Below are 10,662 nucleotides of genomic sequence, written 5' to 3'. Positions count from 1 at the left end.
TCTATGTGCCATTCGTCTGATCAACTTCATTCAATTCATTTCTTTTAAACGACCAGACCAGATGAAATTCTAGCTTGTATGAAGCAAGCCTCCATAGAGCAATCTTCTACCGTGCCGCTACACGCGCCTCTACAGCTCACAAATATTACTGATGTACTAATATGTTCACGCATATATTTTGTAAATTGCTTCAACTAACGTAAACATCAACAGCAGCGGAAAATAGACGATTCGTCGGACGTCAATGAAGGCATCGGGATCTCGCCGCTTACAATAGAGCTGCATATCATATTTATGTCAATTGATAGATTCCTTCCTATAGCATTAAATCTGAAGGTGTTATATTTGTCCAATGCCCCGACAGTCGTTTCATCCGAAGGGCGAAAAGTAGATCGAGCGACGAATTGCAGCTAGCTATGGTATTCATGTGGCTGGTGGAAGTTTAGCCTGAATGCTCTGCTTCTATAATCCATTACTCTACACCTTCTTTTGAGAATGAAGCATTTAGCAAGCTGTCCGTTGACAAACTGTCGAATACCAGCCAATGAATAGTAATCCTCAAATAGATACCTCCGTATTCTCTACCTAGCATAAAGTAACCGAAATAGGCTTGAGCGGATTAGGTCCAGCAAAAATACGACGTATTCTATTATATATTAGCGCTCGTTGTGCGGGCGCTGGTGGGATTGTCGCGAGAAATATGTTTAGGATAGGGTGGGACGCATGAAGGAAGCGCCGAAACTCTGCGACGATACTCCAGTCGAGCAAAATACGAGCATAGCAAACAGATGGGTTTCATGCGAAAAATCGGGTCGCGACAAGATATGCAAATAGGACTCTAGATTAGCGTTGCCTCGGGTTCACCACAAGCGGCTGTGATGCGATTCTGCGTCAGATTGTATTGAAATCGTACAATGAAGTGACAACCTGCACCTAATATCAGACGGTTTGCTACGCGCGCGCACGCACACACACACACACACACACACACACACATGTATGTATATATATGTGTAACCCTTGTAGTCGCTTTGGAAGGCGACAAAAAAATTGTCCTAATAGTTATGCTTTAGCCCGTGTTGTCCGCATGACAATGCATTGGGACATTAGTGTAATTTGCAGGCCGCTTTATGACCTTAATGAAGTCAGCATTGCTGCGAGGGAAAACTGTTTACATTCGTCTTGATCAGACCCTCGAAAGACTCAAGGGTCTTTTGCGTAACAGATTGGATACATATGTCGTTCAGTTCCTTTCGTTCTATAATTATGCTGGTCATAAAATAGTATAGGAATTAATGTGTGCATATCGTAATACGGTATAACAGCACCGAGACTGAACTTTTTATAGATGTTCTGACATTGATTTACCGAACTTACCGTACATAGTCAATTTACTGACAGGCAGCTGAACTTATCGTTCAGTGTCACACGAGACAGAACTCGTTGGAACAGACTCACAGATCGGGTATATTTTAGGCGGGAAAAATGCCAACTTTTTGAACGTACGTGCCCAGCACGATACGGCGCATTGGCGCATGAATTGCAGTACCCATCGTGGAATAACTAATCCCATACGGGCAGCATTGTTCGCCAACAAACTAGAAAATTGCATTTCCAGGATAGCTTTTTGTATTTCTAAACCTTGACATGGGTTTTGCTGTGTTACAAAATTCAAGTGTAAAATTTTCAAATCAGGCTAAGCCTACTTCCCTAGAAATGGTTAAAAAGTAACTTGATTTTTAAAATTATTCAAAGATAATTTAGTTCGTTTTAGATTATAAAATCGATATCGTGCCTCTGAATGTTTGCATGAAGATAGCGTTTTTACTGTGGAATTTAAAGATCTGCGGAAGGTTGACCGAAAAGGCGAACTGCTCGTTCAGAAAAGACAATGGCGGTACCTTATGTTGTAGACTTGAATATTATAATTATGCTATATGTAGTGTGTAATCCTCTGGCAAAGAAATCACCGCTCATCATGGCTCATGCGATTTTACATGAACAAAAAACAGATCGCTCGAATAGGACCCAACGGATCTTTGCACGATGCTGCGATTCGCATTAGAAGGCAAATTATCTAGGAAGCTATATCACCACACCCTTGTTTTAATCTATCGCTAGCGTCTAACAACCCATGTACATCATTACGATACAGAATGATGCCTCATCAATGACTGATAGATTCGTTATCTACGTGGGCCTGCAGCCGTCTAATGACCTTCAAAGGACATTTCTGACCTGTTAAAGCAGGAGCGGCTTTGTTCATTTTCTCTTTTTATTAGAGAATCACAGCCGATTCATCCGGGTCGCAACCTATCATCAAATGTAATTTAGTTGTTTCTCAACGATTGCTTAATTGACTGTCGCCAACAAAGGACGCTTTACCTGATCTAGGAGCCTGTCCAGTTTAATTAAAAAATTGAACCATTTATTTTATGCCTTTTATTCTATCAGTGTATTAAATATGCATAACGAAATCACCCAGCAATAAATGTAAAAGCCAAAATTTTCAGCTGTTCGTAATTGTAATGAAAAATATGATACCGACGGGACCAGATCTAATATTGCCTGCGGATGATGCCTCCAAAGATAATCTTCCATTCCGCATAATGTGATCTCTTTATTTTTGCTCTCCATAATTACTCAGCTAGTCCCATGTATAAAAAAGAGAGGCGTAAGTGCGTCCAACATTGGCTAAAGTATTGAATAACAGACGTGATTTCGATGAGAGCTTGACATCTCCTGCTCTATTTTCCTTGTTCGTTCTAAAATAGGCGCTACAACCTTTACAGAACATATCATAGAAGTAAAACGTACAACAAGCTACCTTTGAAACAATTAGGTTCTTCCTAACCTCCCATAGGGTTGCGTAATTTTCCGAAGACGCTATCGATATACCTCCGAGGAAACGTATAACGTAAAACGACACATTTTTCCATACGCTGCTCCTGTTTCCGATCAAGTTCGCTATTTTTAGTCAAAAAATAATCACCGATAAAATTGCTTGAGAACAACATAATGCGTTTACTGAGGCGACGGGTGATGTGAACTTAACGTCTGGTACTTCCGTGCGAGTCTTCAGAGGTACGGTGAAATTTATGCGGTGGCTGCGTATAGAGCATTTTCGTGCTCTTCACAAAACCTGTTCCTCTTTCGCAAGGGACCGCGAGCTGCCGGAGAAACTGAAAACCTAAATAGGATGAAGGAAGGGATGAAAGGTTGAGTGTCGCAGAACGAGAGAAAGCGAAAAATAAAAAGTTAGCCAACTGTCTACTGCCTACCGTATAGGCTTAAGGTGGGAACTAATAAACAAACAAGTGTATGTATATACGACGGAAACAGATGTATGATAACAAACTATATTGCATACTGTACAATATAACAAATATGCAATGTGTGGGAGTGCAAACTAGTAACTGGACATAAATCTCCTTATGGATCCTGCAATATCCAATATATATATATATATATATATGCATATATCTGATATTATTATTATTATTATTAAATTCGACGGAAAGTATCGAAGAAAACGTGAACTTAATAATAATAATAGTTACGTCTCGAGCAACAATGACCAGAGACAGACCAACAATGGTAAGAGTAACAATGACCATTTCTTCATGCACTTATTACTACTAATAGAACGCGCCTTTGAAAAAATAGCTCGCGATAAATGTGTAGTTAGCAAAGAAACCTGTAATCGGTCAAATAAAGTTAGCACTTTGATAATCCTAAACCTACTTATTAGCTATGGGAAACAACTTGAGATTCGACCCAACCATATCCTATGCAGTATAATGCTACGTCGAAAGAGATCATTTTAATGGACAGCTATTTATAATGTTGTAGTATGAAATATCGAAGTTTGGTCAAACGCTAGTTTGTGGAAGTTAGCGATTTGTGTATTTATTTTACAGATATGATCATCTGTCGCGATGCCGCGGCCGTAACAGCTTATATACACCTACAGGGCGATCGCAGGTTTTTCAAAGAACTTCCACAACCTCTCCGAAGCGGCCTTGTCGTGCCGTTACGAAACAATACGATAAACACGCCATAATGGACGAGCAGAAGGTCTATACGCGAAGACGGTAAAGATGGGCCACCATCAGGAGAGTTCACACGAATCGCGCTAACAGGATGAACAGAGATCGATTTGTTGATAGCAACATCAATGGCCGCACCGGTAGAAGCTGCCGCCGGAACGAACTGTTCCAACTAATCGTTCTCTACTCAGCTTTGCTCTTTGATTATTAACAACTTATACTGTTAATGCGATAACTCCAGCAAGAGTTTGACATTATTTGACGCATAGGCTCTCATGACACCTACCTACCTACCTATCTATCTAGCAGTTGTTCAAAAAAAAAAAGGTGTTGTGCTTGACGATCCGAACGGTATCGGCAACGGTGGATACGGCTGAGCATGGTGGGACCGGCAAAACTTTACAGTAACGCTAGCGCCAATAGTCTGAACTGCATTGGTCAGTAGCTGCTGACCCAGTATGAGCTATAGCATCGACACCAGGGAAGCTGATTGTTTAGAGATTGCCCTATGCCGGCCCACCGGTGCGGATGTGCGTACATTGTCTTTTCATCGTTTATGTTACAGTTGCTTCAGCTCGAAACTGAAACAGCAACTCATTATTATTTTTCATAAAACCATTTATGGGACTTGTCATAATCCGCTCTCATCCTATGTAGCCACTGTGGCACTATTTCGAACTCAGTGATACACGGTAGCATCACCGTCGTCGCCATCGATGTTGCTCATATAAATAGAGGCGTAATAGCATATACGCGTATGGCACACGATGGCTACTACCGTAACCGTTTCTAATGCTAGCAATGGCAATCTAAACAGACAGCAATAGAAATTCGGAAAGAAAGAATGCAACAAAAACAGCTAACTAACTAACTAACAATAGGTTGAGTTCGATCTGTAGTGGCTACCGGATCGCCGCTCTCTGAGCCATCCAGCTGCTGGATTCCAGTACGAGCATTGTTTTAACTTGCCGTATCTAGCGTAGTACGCGTTACATGTATTTCATAGGCAGACACGTTGCTGTTGAAGAGTCACGGGAACTTTCCTTTTTAGCGACCGCGTCGTTCTATGAAATTCATCACCATTATGCCTGTGTCTGATGGGGCGGAGGGAATATCACTTAACAGATACCAGTAGTATTCACTGCGTATCAATCATGGCCTGATGGGGGACACGTAACAGCTAGAGATTAACATATCTCATCTCTACTGAAAATTCTCCCGAAATCAAATCTATATGCCATCTAATTAGCGATGTTTCGTACCCTTAGTTTTGTCGTATCCTCATCGCCAGATCTCCATGAGTAACCTCAACTTTGACCTTTTACATTTCTATTTCTCTACATGTTACTGGCTTTACATGATAGGGTTACCACTGAGCGACCTTCGTGACGAACGAGGACTACAAATGTCATTCATCCATTTGGTATTATGTCAATTTATTAGCAAAATGTGAGCGATAAACGAGACGAAGAAAGAACAACGCTACGAGAGAATTCGCGGCAGGTAACGTTCAAATAAGGGAAAGAATGCCCGAAGGAAGTGCTAGAACAAGAGCTCAGATGGAGAAATCTTGTTTTTAGGTTTATATTCCTCGCCACAGCTATTGTGATGGCTGTCACCGTGAACCTGTGCCTGTCATGAATGTGACTGCGGCATCGCCGCCGCCGCCGACGACGACTGTGGCAGGAACTGCGATCGTATGGCAAACACATAAATTTGCAGAATCAGTTCTAGTTCTTCGGTTTCTCTAAGCAGCGGCAGACATACAACTAACACCGGCGGATGCTTCTGCCGCAACGTCCTGCTGCGGCTATTACTGACAACAGAGGCAATGGGCTATGTTTCACCGGAATGACAAGTCTATCACCATTTACCTGGACCTATTTACTTTTTCTATCGATCATTGCCCAAGCCTATACTTAGTGTTGATTATGGTTCGACAGTTATTTTGTAAGAGGCAGACCAATGGCTTCGACGGACAGAGGTGATGATGGGGGTGTACATTGGCGATGGCCTCGTGCGAGCTATTTAACCCGTCTGCAACACGCTTACCTAGAGCATATTGTCTGGCGATAAATAGGTCCCTTTCACTGAGCTATTTGTACCTATATATTTATAAATGACGTTCGTTTTTTTTGGTTGATCGTTTTAGAAAGTTGACGAGGGAACTCGAAGACGACGCCAATTTCGTATCTAAGAGACCGATAATGTTTATCGAAATCTCACAAAAGCACTTCAGTAAAGGGTGTCGCAACTTTTGGTTCAGATAGAGAAAATATATGAACGCGTGTATCACTCCAATTGCAATAAAAGCCCATTTTCTTCTTTTTCACATATACAAAATTTAAATATATAGTCTCAAGTTAAGCCTTAAGCCCTAATGATGTCGGCAAGGCCAAGGTTTTTCATAGGTATCCTTAAATGCGTATAAAAATGAAACATACAAACTAAGTAAGTAGATACATTTGTACGTCGTTTGAGAACAAGATCGCAGTGGCTCATTTATGTGGACGATAGCTTATAGTTACTCCTTTTTCCTTCGTTTTGAACTCTTCATTTACTGATCCATTGTATATTAGATCACAGTTGTGCTTTAGTAACTTTACTGTAGTAACTACTCGAAGCTCACTACATAGAGAAACTAAACGAAAAGTGGTCAGGCTAGATACTCACTGTATGGCTTTTCATAGTGCAGCAACGGCCGTTCACCGGCAGTCAAAATCTAGCTAAGCTCTCAGATAATTCGTGTGACTTTGCGATCGTTAGCGATTGGTGTCCCTAAACTAAAAAAAAGTCTGTGTTGATTTTCATAGAATGCTTTTGGAAAATGCACATGTATGCTATCACAGATTGACTATGGTACCAGCAGCTTTCGCGCCAGCTATCGTTTATAAATGCAGTACAGTATATGTGTATAAACTATTCGAGCAACTAATCGATATATGATGAGATTTTTATCGAGCTCATTTAATGTCCCCTATTCGAAGACACTAGTTGGTAGCGCCGTTTCATGAACGTAATAGAAATACAGTGGGGATCGTCTTTAGTAGAGGAACACTCTAGAGAATAGCACCGTATCCCTCTACATTCTACGCAAACGTCAAGTTTCTACGAGTTCTAGCCGAACTGATAATGATTCGAAGGTAAAAGGTAATACAGTAGAAGGTGTCAATGGTTACATTCCGATCTACCAGTGACGTCCTACGAATGCCTGAAACGTCGCAAACAGCAATCTGTTTCTAGTATCTAGACCGCATTCCAGTATTATCAGGATGAATGCTTTATAGGCACGCAACGTGCATCTGCGTGCCTCTTCTCCGATCGAAAATTTTGGCTAGAGTTTTGCGCGACTTGGTCACTGACTCAGTAACCAACGTGATATCTATTAAGGAAACATCGTGACGGTCTTTTTGGGTTCCAACTTGCTACTGTCGTTTGTCTTAGCATGGGGTTGATTTTCATTGAGCGTACGACGAGGCCGCTTTCAGCCGATGGTACATAGCAGACCAGGAAATAGAATGGTTGGTTCAACAGAAATCCAGATATCGCCGACATTTCTCGTCAGCAAAGCAACGTAGAAGCTCGAAACATATCACCAAGAGATAGATATACGGATAGACATCCGCCTTGTGGCACACGCCTACGACAGGAGAGGACCTTCGCTCAGGAGACAGGAGACAACACATCATCTCCAGGGACAGGGAACGGAGGACACGCTCTTCTGACAACGCCTGCTCCAGCATGAGTCTGTCACATCTAGCTATATATACGTAACATATGCAATGCGCTTTGACACAGATAGCCGATCGTGTCACTCATTCTCTGACACTCTGCTAGATACATTTGAAATTTTAGGGGAAAAAAGAAATAGAAGTATTTGTAGTTACAAATTATTCGCTTATTTATAGCATTATTATGTCACTGCTACAATTCAAAGGTTCGAACACAGGCAAATGCCTTGTTACGTGTTGAAAGCAACAAATGAAATTGATGAACTAGATCAGGTCTTTTCTGATCTATAGCGATACCTATTGAACGTCGTTTTCAACTAATTACGGAATAAATTGATACCAGTTTACGGTTCAGGATGGTTACACAGCTGATATATAATTCAATGCAATAGGTGACTCGACTCTGAAGTCAGATTTGCAGAACTGTGTTATTTCAAACTTCACTAGAGAGTACCATACAACTTTTCTAACGAAATGTTATGAGATTTAGCTGAGTTCAGCCATTTGTTGATCGAAAATAAGTATAAATATGAGATAAATTTATAAAAAAAAAATAAAAAGACGTTTTGTCGCTGGCGACTCGGCTCACATTTATTTCGTCCGACTAAAATAAAACGGCGTGGTATAGTTTCTTACATGCATTGTCGCCCATTGCGATCTGATAATCACGTCCTGTAAGCCTCCTATAATCCATTTTGTACTTCCGGCTTTGTAGGCTCAGTGGTATTGGAACTTCATTGCACGTACTTGAAACGTAGGAGATATCAATCCTGACCTATATTCAGCTCTGTGTCCTGCAGTAATTCCCTTTCTTCATCGTGTTAGTCCAACGCCATGTAATTGTTCGATATAGTGTACGCACCATTTGACCTGCTCTGAGCTGTTGCAATGCTCGTCGTCGATCAACGTAGTTCCATATTTAGGAAATTACCTCCGAACATCAACCTCTTACATTGAACATAGGGTTTCGTTTTCAAACTTTGTTCCTCTCATTTGTTAGATATCGAAGGCACTGAATATAGTAGATGCGTATACTAGACGTATTGGCAAATACACAAATGCAGACCTATTGGTGATATCACTTCAACTAGTTTTGTATAGCTAGCTAGTAAAAACTAGTAATCCTCGCTTACTTAGATATTATTATCTAGCTGCGGAATATATTCTACGGTCCTAAGGCTCAATAACTGCAAAATTCAAATAAGGAATAATTCAAAACTCGGATAAAACTGTCCATTTAATCTAATGAGGTGTCCCGATATAGTACATACATAGCTTTAGACGCCAACTAAATAGTACTGAGAATATCAGTCAAGCTTAAACCAGATTCATTTTACCTCGTCTTCATAGCTATCATATATATATATATATATATATATATATGATTCGAGAATTTCATGTCATGTAATTCTTTTGCCACATCTTTATCTTGTATATTATCGTTGCTCTATGTAGTGGCTTGTATACGGATGGCTGTAAGGGATTCGCTGTCGTGTAAAGGTTCTTGAGGCACGCCTGCCGGCTACGAATCATACAGGACTGTACGTATGTGTGGATGTATGCAGTAAGGAAACTCAGATCTAGGATTGGTCGATCGGAGGCTACGACCAGACCCTAAGGGTGAATTTGTCGGTCGGCTGCAGAAGGACCAACGATGATATTTTGACGACGAGGCCGTTATGCTGCCCATATGATCCCATCGGATTATAGCTTTGCTCATCTTGGTCCCACCTTGGTAGCGCTCCCACGCTCGTCTTGGACTCCGCTGCTGCCGAGTACAAAAGAGACTTACTACAGGCTCTACAGGGCTGACGAAGAAGAATAAGCGAATCAAACGCGTACAATATATGTAGATGAACTCTAGCAGTAATGGTAAGGGTAGAGAGTTACGATCGTCATGAAACTGCTGCAGTTACAATTACTACGCAAATCCATGTTTGAATCACGCTCCTCTGCTTCCATACTAGCTCGTCTATGAATTGCGCCAGTCAGAGTGAGGCGGCTTATCAATTGCCTGAGTCCGAAAGAGCGCGGCAGCTTTTTCGGCTACTATAAGACAGGACAATTAAAAGGAACACAGCACAACATCCCTCGAGAATTGCTGGTATCGATACGACCTCTTTTGTTGTTGTAGGGGGTCCCACTAAGCGGAACACCTGGGAGAAACGGCAGGCTAAAAACAAAGTGCTAATGTGATAAACATCACACTGTTGGACGGAAGGCATGTTAGATAAAATCGTTGACAACAAATTTGAACGCCATTTCTATTTTTCGAAATTGCCGTGGAGGTTCCTTACTACGTATACGACACAACGCCTCCGAATTAAACGGCAACGGCGAACGAAACAGAATTCAAAATGTAGGATGTTTATAGTATTTAGGCTGATGATATCGATGACCACTATGAGCCAAAAGTAGAGAAAGGACCATGTTAATAAGGTTATCAAAGCATGCTAATAGCCGTTAGGTTTATAAAAATTAACGCTGTGTTAGGTAGTATGGATGAATGAAGCCCTGACGCGTCCAACCTCCGTTGAAGCGTCTCCGTATCGAAGGGGCGTAAATAGTTAATGTTTAGGCCTGCTGAACTTTGTGCTAGCGATTAGTGGGGATAGTTCGGCCCCTTGAAGAACCAGAAGCTAGAACCAGCCGATAGGCAAATGATTATCATCAGGAATCCCGATGGCGAGACAAGTCGCCGAATGCGATCGTTTGCTTTTTTAATCTCCTCTGTTATATGTGGATTTGTCTGCGTGTATCTTTTCCTTACAGTCACTTATCGATAACATTATTGGAGATTGGAGTGGCAGTACTTTTTCTACCACGGCGGCCGCTGAAGCTCGCCGTGACTGATTTTTGTGACTAGAGACAATTAAATATAT

At 41.3% G+C, this 10,662-nt stretch overlaps 1 long non-coding RNA gene across 1 annotated transcript in view; it reads right to left on the bottom strand.

Annotated features, from left to right (window-relative positions):
• Positions 1-2,427: 2,427 nt before the first annotated feature.
• LOC147753770 (uncharacterized) overlaps positions 2,428-10,662 on the bottom strand; it is a 24,737-nt gene continuing 16,502 nt past the window's right edge. Inside the window, exon 2 of the long non-coding RNA XR_015310166.1 lies at positions 2,428-3,190. This is a non-coding gene — a long non-coding RNA (uncharacterized LOC147753770). The remainder of the gene's footprint in view (positions 3,191-10,662) is intronic.

This window comes from Varroa jacobsoni, unplaced genomic scaffold (assembly GCF_002532875.2).
Source record: "Varroa jacobsoni isolate VJ856 unplaced genomic scaffold, vjacob_1.0 scaffold_238, whole genome shotgun sequence".
NCBI classification, from domain to species: Eukaryota; Metazoa; Arthropoda; class Arachnida; order Mesostigmata; family Varroidae; genus Varroa; species Varroa jacobsoni.
This window is presented reverse-complemented; position numbering and strand designations above follow the sequence as displayed.